The following is a 14,787-nucleotide window of genomic DNA, read 5'->3' on the forward strand; positions in this document are numbered from 1 at the left end:
TTGCTGTTGCTGCATCAAGAATCAGCTATCCAGCCAACTGAGCGAACCGTCTACTAGGATGTAGTGAGTCCCCAAGGAAAGAAGTTTTTCAAAGACAGGATGTAATTTGGATATCCATGAATTGGTTACTGGTGATTGATTCATTTTATATTCATTTCATTTATTCAGTCAGCTTAAACAGGTCACTTAGTGGCTGAATAAAAGCACAATTCTGCAGTTTTTGGAAACACAAAGTACAAAACAGAAAATGCTGGAAATATTCAGCAGGTCTGACAGCATCTGTGAAGAGAGGAACGGAGTTAATCGGGGCCAGTTTTAGCCCGCATTCGCTGTCAGAGAGAACGGCAAAACAGGCAGAAAAATACAGAGGGAATTGGGAAACGTGATGCTCGCTGCCGAGATTGGGTTTCCCAATTGTCCCCGCCCCTCGGTGGTGATGTCACGAGGTTCATGTCCACAAAGGGTGAGAAACTCAATTGAATGTTTTTGAATACATTTTAATGTAAATTACCCAACTTCCCCTCCACATGATCCTCCTCCCCGTCCCCCAACTGAATATTCAAACCTCAGTGAGGCATGTGGACAGCTCTTTGAAGACATGAATCAGTCGAGGGGACCTCCCCCCCGGGAGGCGATGGCAAGTGTAGAGCTCGGGGGGAGGGGTGGGGGCAGGGACAGCCCAGACACTCCCCCAACATCGTACCCGGGCACAGGTTGGCACTGTGCTAACCTAGCAGTGCGGGGGCAGTGCCGGGGTGGGCCCTCTGGGGAGTCACATGGGGTGGGTACCCGTTATGTGTGGTGGGAGTGGGGGTCGAGGCCATTGATGGGGGAAATTGCAGGCACAGAGGGGGGCTCTGGGCAGTGGGGGGGGGGGGGGGGGGGGGGGTACACCGGCGATACCCCTGCAGTGGGGGGGGGGGGGAGCGGGTGGGGATAACCTCCGCTGATTGTGCGGCGGGGAGGAGCCCCCATTACCTTTGAGGAGGGTGGAGTTTATTTTTAGTGCCGATTGACTCTTTAACAATGACACCCCGTTCTCTGTGAAACCGGCCTCACCACCTCTATCAAGCCCCATCACACTGATGGCGTAAATTCCACCCCCCCCCCCGCCCCCCCCACTCCCCCACCGCAACTGATTTGTTTCCCCAGGGAGGCTCAAGATCTGGATTAAAAACTCGGCCATGCAGCTGGACATTCCTGTTCTCAGTCAAAGCCTCAAACTCTGAAAAAATGAGAAAATTCCATCCATCCTTTCAGGTGAATGAACTGGTAAAATTTACCTTTACATTGCACTTTTCAAAAATCACCAGACATTGCAAAGAATCTTTCCAGCCAACAAAGTATTTTTGAAGTATAGTCATTGTTGTAATGTCAGAAACATGACAGCCAATTTATGCACAGCAAGCTCCCAGAACCAGCAATGAATGTGGTCAGCCAATCGGATCTTTGTGATGCTTGTTAAGGAATAAATATTGGCCAGGATACCAGGGATAACTCCACTGCTCTTCTACAGAATAGTGTCACGGGATCTTTTACCTGAGCAGGCAGATAGGGTTTAACATCTCACCCAAAAAGGACAGCACCTCCAACAGTGCAGCACTCCCTCAGTGCTTAAATGCAGAATTTTGCGTCTCAGAGCTCAGAGTATTACCACCTGAGCCACAGCTGCTACTGAGATGTAACAGATTTTCGATTAAGTACAAAGGCAGGAAAATCAAAAGGGAAGCTCCATAGTAGACGGAAAAGAAGGCGCGATTTAATGACAAAAGGGTTGACGGAAAAAGGGCAGTGGCAATAGGACAAGAACCAAAGGATGGGTGTGGAGGAGCTGGGAACAGACAAAGAGTCACCACCATTTAAAAAACTGGGAGCAGAGGTTATGATCTGAAATTGTGGAACTCAAAGTAGAATCCAGAATAATCAAAAGATGAGTGCAACTAGGAAGGAGGGCTAAGGTGTGACAAGAAGAGTAGAAAAAGAACAGAAGCTGAATCTCCTGCACGTCCATGTATGCACTGGGTTCAGGAACATGAGTGTTAGAAAGTGGATGCAAAGGCATTGGAGAGGGCGCAGAACAGAATGGCAGGAATTGTTCCAGGGATGAGAGGTTGCAGTTCATTGGATAGATTGGAGAGAGGAGATTTGATGTAGTCATTGGACAGAGGAGATGGAGAGAAATTGTTCCCATTGGTGGAAGAGTCACAAGGACACTGATTAAGGTCAGTGGTAAAAGAACCTGGGTGACATGAATTGGGATCTGACTAATCTCATCAACCATAGCTTTTAAAAGGGAATTGGATAATTATCTGAAGAGAAATTATTTGCAATGTTTTGGAGAAAAAGGTGGAGGGGCTGGATTAGCTGAATAGCTTTTCTAGGGAGTTGGCATGTACATGATGGGCTAAACTGCCTTCTTAAGTGCTGTAACCATTCTATGATTTGATCATAGAATCCTACAGTGCAGAAGGAGGCCATTCGGCCCATCGTGTCTGCACTGACCACAATCCCACCCAGCCCCTATCCCCATAACTCCATGCTTTCACCCTAGCGAGTCCCCCTGATACTAAGGGGCAATTCAGCATGGCCAATCCACCTAGCCCGCACATCTTTGGGCTGTGGGAGGAAACCGGAGCACCCGGAGGAAACCCACACAGACACGGGGAGAATGTGCAAACTCCACACAGACAGTGACTCAAGCCAGAATTGAACCTGGGTCCCTGGCGCTGTGAGGCAGCAGTGCTAACCACTGATGATTCCATGATAACCTGTCCTCAGAAGCATGGCTCACATTTTAGATCATGGGTGAGTTTATTCAAGCTTTTAACAGGTTAAGCAGCTGGTGTTTGGATGTCAGAACGCTTCACATCAAAGGTCGTCTGTTGTTATTTTAAGGACAGAACTTAAGGGCAAGTAGAACCATTCTATCACAAAGTGCTGTCAGCACTGCCAAGACAATTGGGGAAGGGAGAGAACACAGTAAGAAGTCTCACAACACCAGGTTAAAGTCCAACAGGTTTATTTGGTAGCAAAATCCACTAGCTTTCGGAGCGCTGCTCCTTCGTCAGATAAGTGGGAGTTCTGTTCACTGACAGGGCATATATAGACACAAACTCAATTTACAAAATAATGGTTGGAATGCGAGTCTTTACAGGTAATCAAGTCTTAAAGGTACAGACAATGTGAGTGGAGAGAACGTTAAGCACAGGTCAAAGAGATGTGTATTGTCTCCAGACAGGACAGTTAGTGAGATTTTGGAAGCCCAGGCAAGTTGTGGGGGTTACAGATAGTGTGACATGAACCCAAGATCCTGGTTGAGGCCGTCCTCATGTGTGCGGAACTTGGCTATCAGTCTCTGCTCAGCGACTTTGTGCTGTCATGTGTCGTGAAGGCCGCCTTGGAGAACGCTTACCCGAAGATCAGAGGCCGAATGCCCGTGACCGCTGAAGTGTTCCCCAACAGGAAGAGAACACTCTTGCCTGGTGATTGTCGAGCGGTGTTCATACATCCGTTGTCGTAGCGTCTGCATGGTCTCCCCAATGTACCATGCCTCGGGACATCCTTTCCTGCAGTGTATCAGATAGACAACGTTGGCCGAGTTGCAAGAGTATGTACCGTGTACCTGGTGGATGGTGTTCTCTTGTGAGATGATGGCATCCATGTCGATGATCCGGCACGTCTTGCAGAGGTTGCTGTGGCAGGGTTGTGTGGAGTCGTGGTCACTGTTCTCCTGAAGGCTGGGTAATTTGCTGCGGACAATGGTCTGTTTGAGGGTGTGCGGTTGTTTGAAGGCAAGAAGTGGGGGTGTGGGGATGGCCTTGGCGAGATTTTCATCTTTATCAATGACATGTTGAAGGCTCCGGAGAAGATGTTGTAGCTTCTCCGCTCCGGGGAAGTACTGGGCGACGAAGGGAGAGAAAGCAGGGAACATTGTTAATTTATTAACTTTTAAAATTCTATTATCCATCTGCCATACTGAATGTCTGAGCATGGAGAAGATGTGAGCAAATCGGTGCAGTGAGATGGTATACAATGTGCCCAGGCAAATTCAATTTGTTCTGGTACAATTCCAGAGTGCGAACAGCAGTGTTAGATCTCACCAATATAGACATCCTTTACATTTGAGTTAAGCATAGAGGGGCTGCTGCACCACAAGACTGTTACATGGTTAATCCTCACGTCTCTGCAGGGATCTGTGCTCGGACCCCAATTGTTCACATTATATATTAATGATTTGGAAGTGGGAGCTGAATGTATTATCTTCAAATTTGCAGATGATACAAAATCAGGTGGGAGGGTGAGCTGTGAGGAGGTTGCTTCAGCATGATTTGGACAGGCTAAGTGTGTGGGCGCATGCATGGTCGATGCAGTATAATGTGGATTAATGTGAGATTATCCACTTTGGTAGCAATAATAGGAAGACAGATCGTTACTTGAATAAGTATAAATTAAGAGAGGTGGATACTCAGCGAGACCTTGGTGTCCTCGTGCATCAGTCACTGAAAGTACGCAGGTACAGCAGGCGGTAAAGAAGGCAAATGGTATGTGGGCCTTCATAGCGGGAGGATTTGAAAATAGGGATAGGGATGTTTTGCTGCAATTGTGTGGGGCATTGGTGAGGCCACACCTGGAGTATTGTGTACAGTTTTGGTGTCCTTATCTGAGGAAGGATGTCCTTGCTATAGAGGGAATACAGCGAAGGCTTATCAGGCTGATTCCTGGGATGGCAGGTCTGTCACATGAGGTGACACTAAATCACTTAGGATTATATTCACTGGAGTTTAGAAGAGAGAGGATCGCAGAGAAACTTGTAAAATTCTAACAGGATTAGACAGGGTAGATTCAGAAAGAATGTTCCCAATGGTGGGGGAGTCCAGAACTAAGGGTCATAGTTTGAGGATAAAGGGTAAATCTTTTAGAACTGAGGTGAGGAGAAATTTCTTCACCCAGTGGGTGGTGAATGTATGGAATTCAGTTCCACAGAAGGTAATTGAAGACAAAACGTTGTGTGATATCAAGGAGAAATTAAATATAGCTCTTGGGGCTAAAGGAGCAATGAATATGAGGGTAGGGGGATCAGGATATTGAATTTGATGATCAGTCATGATCATAATGAATGGTGGAGCAGGCTCGAAGGGCCTATTCCTGCTTCTGGTTTCTAGGTTTCTATGTTTCTTTGTGCGTTCTCCAATGCAATTGGTTGGTTAGTGCTCAGGAGGAGGAATTTGGCTGAATTTGTTCTAGCCCTTTCTCAGAGACCAGTGTGTGTCTCACATAATAGATAATAGTAAGCCACGAGCTTCAATCAGCAGCTCCCTGAGCTGGGCGATGTACGATACAACATTCTGATGCAGTTATTGCAGGAATGAAAGCCATTTCTCTTTCTCGGTTGCCAAACTCCAGATCATGCTGTGGTGTAGCTCACAAGCAGATGCCAAATTTCTAAGCACACACTACAGGTGAGGAGCTTGCCCGGAAGGCGTGGATATTGTTGGGGTAGGAATCATGGATGTACAGACTCCAAATCCCTGAGAGGCTTCCAGTTGGCAGTGTGTCCCATTCCAATTCATTTACATCTCGGAGATGGTAGGACAGTGGTCATGTTACTGGATGAGCAATCCAGAGGCTGAGAGTTCAAATCCCAGCTTGAGAATTTGATTTCAGTTTAAAAGAAATGAGATTAGGAAATAGAAAGCTGGTACTGGTAAAGCCAACCATTTAATGGTCAGGGAGTGCTAAAAACTCTATGGCTGCAATTTTACCGTCCCACTTGCCACGGGAATCAGAGTGGGCGAGGGGCGGACTATGGAAAGGTCTGTTGACCTCGAGCGGGATTTTATGGTTTTGGGATGAGCGAGGCAGTAAACTCCCACCCTAACTGTTTTACAAGGAAGGAAATCTGCTGTGTATATCTATACTTGTCTATGTGTGACTTCAGTTTAAAACAAATGATACTGACTCTTAACTACCTTGTGAATTGGATTAGCAAGCCACTCGAATCTTAATTTGTGATTACATAGAATCCTACAGTGTGGAAGGAAGCCATTCGGCCCATCGAGTCTGCACCAACCACAATCCCACGCAGGCCCTGTCCCCATGACACAATGGGCAATTTAGCATGGCCAATCCACCTAACCCGCACATCTTTGGACTGTGGGAGGAAACCGGAGCACTCAGAGGAAACCCACGCAGACACGGGGAGAATGTGCAAACTCCACACAGACCCAAGCCTGGAATCAAACCCGGGTCTCTGGCGCTGTGAGGCAGCAGTGCTAACCACTGTGCCACTCCTGAACAGCTACTATCTTGTGTTCCGTTTTGGCTTTTACCATTGATTGAGACAACAGTGTTAGGAACAACACTTTCTAAACCTCCAGGTCAAAAAATTTTCAAAAAGTTCACTCCAGCAAATTAGAAACCTAAGCATATTAATGGAATCATGTTCTAGTTGTAAAATATGAATATCAGGAGCACCTGATACTTATGCAATGCCTGATGCACTGTCACATGACTAAGAGGCCACAATCTGATGGTAAACGGCAGTACAACTTTGTGTAGTTTATTGCGATGATCTGCAAATAAACTGTGATGGCTTCAGCCAAGCTAATGAGGTTGGCTTGCTAGAGTATGAACTATCCTAATTGATGGTATCAACAGGTCCAGGCAGCGGTCGATCGACAGGGTTGTCCCATCCCGACTGTCTGCCCCTCTACCGTGGCTATATTCGCGGCCAGGTGTCCCTGGAGAGGGAGCATGCGGTGTCAACGGGCGCAGTTGACGCCTTTTGCGCCCGCTGGGCACTGCAGGGGCTGAAGTGTATTATCGATCCTGATAATCATCTTTTGATTTAATGTTTTAAGTTTCCTTTGTGATTAGATTTTGGTTCGGGCTGTTCCCCCTCCTTCTGGGGAGCTGCCCCTTTTAATTTGTCCCTCAGTTAATTTGAGTTAGTTTATGATGTTGGTACCTTAAAAGAGATATCCTAATTGATGGTATCAACAGGTCCAGGCAGCGGGCGATCGACGGGGTCGTCCATCCCAACTGTCTGCCCCTCTACTGCGGCTATATTCGTGGCCAGGTGTCCTTGGAGAGGGAGCACGCGGTGTCCACGGGCGCAGTTGACGCCTTTCACGCCCACTGGGCACCACAGGGGCTGGGGTGCACTATAGACCCCGATAATCACATTTTGATTTGATGTTTTAAGTTTCCTTTGCACTTTGTTTCTGTTCGGGCTGTTCCCCCTCCTTTTGGGGAGCTGCCCCTTTTACTTTGTCCCTGAGTTAATTTGCGTTGGTTTATTTGGTTTACCCTAAAAGACAAAAAAAAAACTTCATTAGCTTGGCTGAAGTCATCACATAAACAAGAATTTTTTTTTGCAAATAACTGGCTATGACAGCAATCTTAGGGAAATAGACAAACCCTAAGAAACTCCATCTATACCCAAACACAAGATGAAACATTGTGCCAGCAGACAGAATATCTCCAAGTGAAGACTGCAGACCTGACTAAGAAGTGGACAGGAAAAAAGATTGAAGACTCACCGAACAGAGCATCGTGGATGCTGCAGATGCAAGCAGACACACATGCTCAGAGTCCGGATAGCAGTGAGTACAGATCACAATTTTAAAAAAAATCATTTTATGGGACGTGAGTGTCGCTGGCTGGGCCAGCATTTATTGCCCCTCTCTAACAGCCCTCCATTTCAGAGAGTATTTGAGAGTCAACAACATTGTTGTGGGTCTGGAGTCCCATGTAGGTAAGGATGGCAGATATCTTTCCCTAAAGGACATTAGTCTGAAGCTGAAAACAGAATATCACATTAGTGGACCAGATGGGTTTTTATGACAATCACTACATGGTCATCATTGGACTTTTAATTTGAGATTTTTATTGAATTCAAATCTCACCATCTGCCATGGTGAGATTTAAACCTGGGTCCCCAGATCCAGTTCTGAGTCTCTGGATTACTAGTCCAGCAGCAATATCACCACGCCACTACCTCCCCTTAAGACAAATCTACAAGCCAAACTCATGAAGCAGCAACAGATCCAGAGGTTGGGGTAAGCATGGAATCTACATTGCAACTCCCCGAACCATTCCAAAGCATGGAAGGCTCACAACAGACTCAAAAAGATTCTCCAGATACAGAAAAGCTTCAGGTTTGCACAAGAAGAAATAGATGATCAGGTCAGTACTGTACTCTCTGCAGTAAGGCCATAGCAGATGATGTTGTTGAGGCGTTGAGCCTTCAACCTCAAGAGATTTGATTCGTACTTCATGGTTTGAAAAACTTGATAATTGAGTGAGTGAAATTTAATAAGAGGCGGCAAAAATCTGGGTGAATCCATGGTTTCATTTATAAATATTCTCTACATATGTGCAGAGAATTGCAGATATGGAATCCTCAGAAATGAAATAATAAGGAATCATATAATGGCTGGGAGTCTTGGATGAAAGCCTAAAAAAATCTTTTGCAAATGAGGGAAGATTTAACGCTTACAATGGCAGTAAAAATAGTAAGAAGTTTAACAACACCAGGTTAAAGTCCAACAGGTTTATTTGGTAGCAAAAGCCACACAAGCTTTCGAGGCTCTGAGCCCCTTCTTCAGGTGAGTGGGAATTCTGTTCACAAACAGAACTTATAAGACACAGACTCAATTTACATGAATAATGGTTGGAATGCGAATACTTACAACTAATCCAGTCTTTAAGAAACAAAACAATGGGAGTGGAGAGAGCATCAAGACAGGCTAAAAAGATGTGTATTGTCTCCAGACAAGACAGCCAGTGAAACTCTGCAGGTCCACGCAACTGTGGGAGTTACAAATAGTGTGACATAAATTCTGATTCTAGGATCGCATGATAAAGACTCAGGAGGAAAAAAGCTGAAATATTTATGTGAAATAGTGTGACATAAACCCAATATCCCGGTTGAGGCCGTCCTTGTGTGTGCGGAACCTGGCTATCAGTTTCTGCTCCGCGACTCTGCGCTGTCGTGTGTCGCGAAGGCCGCCTTGGAGAACGCTTACCCGAATATCAGAGGCCGAATGCCCGTGACCGCTGAAGTGCTCCCCAACAGGAAGAGAACAGTCTTGCCTGGTGATTGTCGAGCGGTGTTCATTCATCCGTTGTCGCAGCGTCTGCATAGTTTCCCCAATGTACCATGCCTCGGGACATCCTTTCTTGCAGCGTATCAGGTAGACAACGTTGGCCGAGTTGCAAGAGTATGTACCGTGTACCTGGTGGATGGTGTTCTCACGTGAGATGATGGCATCTGTGTCGATGATCCGGCACGTCTTGCAGAGGTTGCTGTGACAGGGTTGTGTGGTGTCTTGGTCACTGTTCTCCTGAAGGCTGGGTAGTTTGCTGCGGACAATGGTCTGTTTGAGGTTGTGCGGTTGTTTGAAGGCAAGAAGTGGGGGTGTGGGGATGGCCTTGGCGAGATGTTCGTCTTCATCAATGACATGTTGAAGGCTCCGGAGGAGATGCCGTAGCTTCTCCGCTCCGGGGAAGTACTGGACAACGAAGGGTACTCTGTCCACTGTGTCCCGTGTTTGTACCAAGCAGACACCACACAACCCTGTCACAGCAACCTCTGCAAGACGTGCCGGATCATCGACACAGATGCCATCATCTCACGTGAGAACACCATCCACCAGGTACACGGTACATACTCTTGCAACTCGGCCAACGTTGTCTACCTGATACGCTGCAAGAAAGGATGTCCCGAGGCATGGTACATTGGGGAAACTATGCAGACGCTGCGACAACGGATGAATGAACACCGCTCGACAATCACCAGGCAAGACTGTTCTCTTCCTGTTGGGGAGCACTTCAGCGGTCACGGGCATTCGGCCTCTGATATTCGGGTAAGCGTTCTCCAAGGCGGCCTTCGCGACACACGACAGCGCAGAGTCGCGGAGCAGAAACTGATAGCCAGGTTCCGCACACACAAGGACGGCCTCAACCGGGATATTGGGTTTATGTCACACTATTTCACATAAATATTTCAGCTTTTTTCCTCCTGAGTCTTTATCATGCGATCCTAGAATCAGAATTTATGTCACACTATTTGTAACTCCCACAGTTGCGTGGACCTGCAGAGTTTCACTGGCTGTCTTGTCTGGAGACAATACACATCTTTTTAGCCTGTCTTGATGCTCTCTCCACTCCCATTGTTTTGTTTCTTAAAGACTGGATTAGTTGTAAGTATTCGCATTCCAACCATTATTCATGTAAATTGAGTCTGTGTCTTATAAGTTCTGTTTGTGAACAGAATTCCCACTCACCTGAAGAAGGGGCTCAGAGCCTCGAAAGCTTGTGTGGCTTTTGCTACCAAATAAACCTGTTGGACTTTAACCTGGTGTTGTTAAACTTCTTACTGTGTTTACCCCAGTCCAACGCCGGCATCTCCACATCAGTAAAAATAGTGCCAAGGACAGAGATTAGGAAGTTAAAGAGAGCGGTCATTTAAAGGGTAAATGACGTGCCTTGGGAATAAGAGTGAAGCCATTCAATATGTCAGACAGAAAAAAAGAGGAAGCATGGGGAAGCAAAAGCCCACATGCTCGGCAGGGGGTGGGGGGAGGGAGGGGGGAAGCGCACCAACCATCATTTTGAGATGCTCCTGGTGTGGCAGGAAAGCCATACACAAGTGAGGAGAATGCCCAGCAGCCAGAACTGAGTGTCACAATTGTGGGGATGTTTGAAAACAGTCTGCAGATCCAAAGTTCCTATAGCTCACAGGAATAACGAAGTTACAATGAAACCAAGTGAAGCCTAAAAAGCGGATGAAGATAACACTTTAGAGCGATCCTCCGTCCAGTTGCAAGGTCCAGGAGGGACTACATTAAAAGTAATGGCCAACACCTGGCTAGATTGGAATACAAGGAAAAAGAAATTACTGAAGCTTTTTTATGTGCTAAAGAATCAGGAGTCATCATTATTGAGCAGAAAAGCAAGTTTGCAGCTGAGGCTCATTTACAAGGTGTATGAAATTGCTGATGAGCAGTCTAATGAGGTGTTCAGAAATGAAATTCCACATTGTCATGCTTAGGAAAGCTGAAAACAGAAAAATCACATTGCCCTAAGGGCAGCTACTAAGCCTATATGCTTTTTTCACAGTCAGGAAGGTCACTCACCCACCCTTAGACAAAGAGTGAGCTTGAACACATGTTACAACAAGGGGACATCTCTCCGGTAATTATACCAGTGAAGTGATGTTCTGGAATGGTCACAGTACCGAAGTCTATTGGTTCAATTGGTATCTATGTGGACTTAATTGAATTGAACAAGTCAACAGAGCACAAGGTTCACCCGGCAGCATTCATGGATGGAAACCTCACCAAATTATCACAAAGCACTCCTCACAAAATTGGATTCGAACAATGGATCTTGGCACCTGCCTCTGGACAAAGAATCCAGATTGTAAACTACTTTTATCACCCCATTTGGAGGTTATTGTTTTTACAGATTCCCATTCAGAACTGCTCTGCACCCTGAACCCAAGATGAAACACTCGTCAGGGCTGGCAGGGATCACAAACCTTACATCATGGGCTTTTTAGTTTGAGCATCCTTTTATAAATGAAAGCAATGATATGGCAGGGAACTCAGGAGACCATAGAAGAAAAATATCCATTCAATCAAGCCAGAGGCACAAATACACTCCATTTTCCTTTTGAGCATATACTTTATAGTTGAATGTGCTATGCTTTGAATGAACCTACGACTGAGGTTCGTAGGGCGGCACTGTGGTTAGCACTGCTGCCTCACAGCGCCAGGGATCCGCGTTTAATTCCAGCCTCGGTTGACTGTCTGTGTGGAGTTTGCACATTCTCCCCGTGTCTGCGTGGGTTTCCTCTGGGTGCTCTGGTTTCCTCCCACAGTCCAAAGATGTGTGGGATAGGTTGATTGGCCATGATAAATTGCCCCATATTGTCAGGGGGATAAGCAGGGTAAATACGTGGAATTATGGGGATGGGACCTGGGTGGGATTGTTGTAGGTGCAGGCTTGATGGGCCGAATGGCCTCCTTCTGCACTGTTGATTCTATGAGGCCCTGCCTGGTGTTCAGGTGAATATTAAAGAACTTGGACGAGATCTTGCAGGTTATTTAACAACGTCTGCCATTTGCTAGTCTTTGCCCTTTTATAATTCAACTCAAAACATTTTTGCTGACAAATTGCTGAAAGGATGAAAACAAGCCATCTGGGATACAAGTGGACTGAACAACCTATTGTGTATCTATTTTTAATGAATTCATGGGACATGGGAGTCACTGGCTGGCCAGCATTCATTGCCCATTCCCAGTTGCCCTTGTTCAGAGGGTAGTTGAGAGTCAACCACATTGCTGTGGGTCTGGAGTCACATGTAGACCAGACCAGGTGAGGACGGCAGATTTCCTTCCCTAAAGTACTTTAGTGAACTAGGTGGGTTTTTCCCGACAATCAACAGTGGTTTCATGGTCATCAGTAGATTCTTAATTCCAGATTTTTATTATTGAATTCAAATTCCTCTAGAAGATGGGCAGGATTCGAACCTGGGTCCCCAGAACATTAGTTGAGTTTCTGGATTACGAGCCTAGCGATAACACCACTAGGCCATCATCTCCCATTATTTCTTCACTAGCAATAAAATTTAAGGAATTCTAGTAAACAGTACGGGGAGTGAGGAGAAGGCAGAATAATCAGGAGTAAAATTCAACGACATGTCTGGTGCAGAAAGAGAAATAAAGGACAAGAAATAATAGATTGAGAAATGGAGGAAAAAGACAGAAATGAAGAGAAAGAGAACTCCCCCAAAAATTTAACACTTGAAGGAATGAGAGTCCACACTTGTTATAGTTAATTTTTAGTGCCAGGCAGGTTGTAAGGAGGGTATTTATGTTATTAATTACTAGCTCTAAATATCTGCAGCAAGTTTAGTTTATTATTTACTGAACAAAAACAGCACTGTCAGAACAGTCAATATATTTCAATGGCAGAAAGACGTCATTTTTGTGAAGCTAATGGCAGAGCAGTTCATTCTAGAAGCAGCATTTGGATATTTGCATTTAATCACACATCTGCTTCTCATCTGAAGTTGCCGTACGATTTACACATAAATAACAGCAAGTGCAATTAGCCTCCCCATCATATTAAGAGTGAAATCTGGTCCCCTCGCTTACTGTTCCAAAGAGGGGGAGTCCCAGCCAAGATTCCTTTTTCAAAAAAGCATCAGAAAGTAAAATTAACTGGCTACTTATCGTTTTACTGCTTGTGGGAGCAGAATGGCTGCCAGTTGCTTAGATTGCACTCCAAAGCTCACACATTGTAGAAGGCATGTTGGAATGGTTCAGCCTGCTCTGCAGCAAGTGCAGCCGTTAGATCATAGTTGTTTCTCAATGTCCACCAGCGATCCAGTTTCTGCCCTCCAACTGTACCTATTCCGGTCGAAGACTTCTGCCAATGCAGGGGTTACTGAGTGTGGCATTTAACTGAACATAGTCGAGTTCAATAACTTATGGTCGTAAAAATTCTGTTGACTGGACTTGGCTTTCATCAGGGGCATGAGGCCTTCCGCAACCAGATACCGGAAACAGCATTTTAATTTGATAAACTTCTTTTAAAGGGGCATGAGGCCTTCCGCAACCAGATACCGGAAACAGCATTTTAATTTGATAAACTTCTTTTAAAGGTTTTTATTTTTGTCACAGTAACATTAAACCGCCCCTTTTAAAAGGGATTGATCATTTCATCGGATCTCTGCAGTGCAGGAGGTCATTCGGCCCATAGAGCATCTCACCCAGGCCCACACCCCACCCTATCCCCATCACCCGATGTATTTATCCCACGAATCCTCCTAACCTACACAATTTGAAACACTAAGGGGCAATTTAGCATGGCCAATCCACGTAATGCACACATCATTGGACTGTGGGAGGAAACCAAAGTTATCTTTTTTCACCAGTTTCAAAAGAGGGACTTCTGGGACACTGCTGGTTATGGAGGAGACTGACATTTGTAATTCAAATAAAACTAGTACAAGAAAGAAAAGTTCCAAACAGCTTGGACTTCTTGCCTTTGGATCCCATATGTGCATACGTGCCCTTCTAATTTAAATAATATCACGTGTGTCAAGAGGTCCCTTTATTAAGTGAGCGAATTGCCTTTGATAGCATTATATAATATGATAATGCTTTTCAAACTATGCTCACAATGCATTTGTGAAAGTGCGAACAATGTAAGATGACACGCAAAGAAAGGCTTTTAGTGTCGGCTGTTATCACAAAGTGTGAAATGTTTATAATGAATTCAATTTCCTTGACTGAGTGCACTGTGCAGATCCCCATTGAATTCATAAGCTTGACAACTAGCACTTTGGGAGATGCATAGGTGATTTTTTTTTTGTAAATGACTGTATTCAAGATCAGCAGTGAATTGCATTCAGAAATGGAAATGATCAGACTATATGGGTTTCTTTTTTTCCCTTCTTCCAATTATTCCCTCTCCTAAAGATGCTGACAATTGCAACAGTCCATTACCTCGCCTCACCTCCAGTGGATATTATGTACCTAGGCAGTGAACATCAGCAGGCATTCCAATTCTGACTACCCTTCAAAAGTACTTTGCTGGTTGTAAAGATCTGCAGTCATGAAAGAACAGCTTAAGTACCATCCTGCATGATCCCAGGACATTCCAAAACTCTTTGCAGCCAGTTAAGTACTTTTAAAGTATAGTCGCTGTTGCAATGTAGGAAAGTTGGCAGCTAATCTACGCATGGCATGGCAAGCTCCCACAAAAGGTCTT

At 45.4% G+C, this 14,787-nt stretch overlaps 1 long non-coding RNA gene across 2 annotated transcripts in view; it reads right to left on the bottom strand.

Annotated features, from left to right (window-relative positions):
• Positions 1-3,004: 3,004 nt before the first annotated feature.
• Positions 3,005-14,787, bottom strand: part of LOC144509762 (uncharacterized) — a 56,886-nt gene continuing 45,103 nt past the window's right edge. For both annotated transcript variants that reach the window (XR_013500522.1, XR_013500521.1), the window contains exons 3-4: positions 6,968-7,309; positions 3,005-3,898 (exon numbers count right to left, since the gene is read on the bottom strand). This is a non-coding gene — a long non-coding RNA (uncharacterized LOC144509762). The remainder of the gene's footprint in view (positions 3,899-6,967; positions 7,310-14,787) is intronic.

Source organism: Mustelus asterias, chromosome 22, assembly GCF_964213995.1.
Source record: "Mustelus asterias chromosome 22, sMusAst1.hap1.1, whole genome shotgun sequence".
In the NCBI taxonomy this organism is placed as follows: domain Eukaryota; kingdom Metazoa; phylum Chordata; class Chondrichthyes; order Carcharhiniformes; family Triakidae; genus Mustelus; species Mustelus asterias.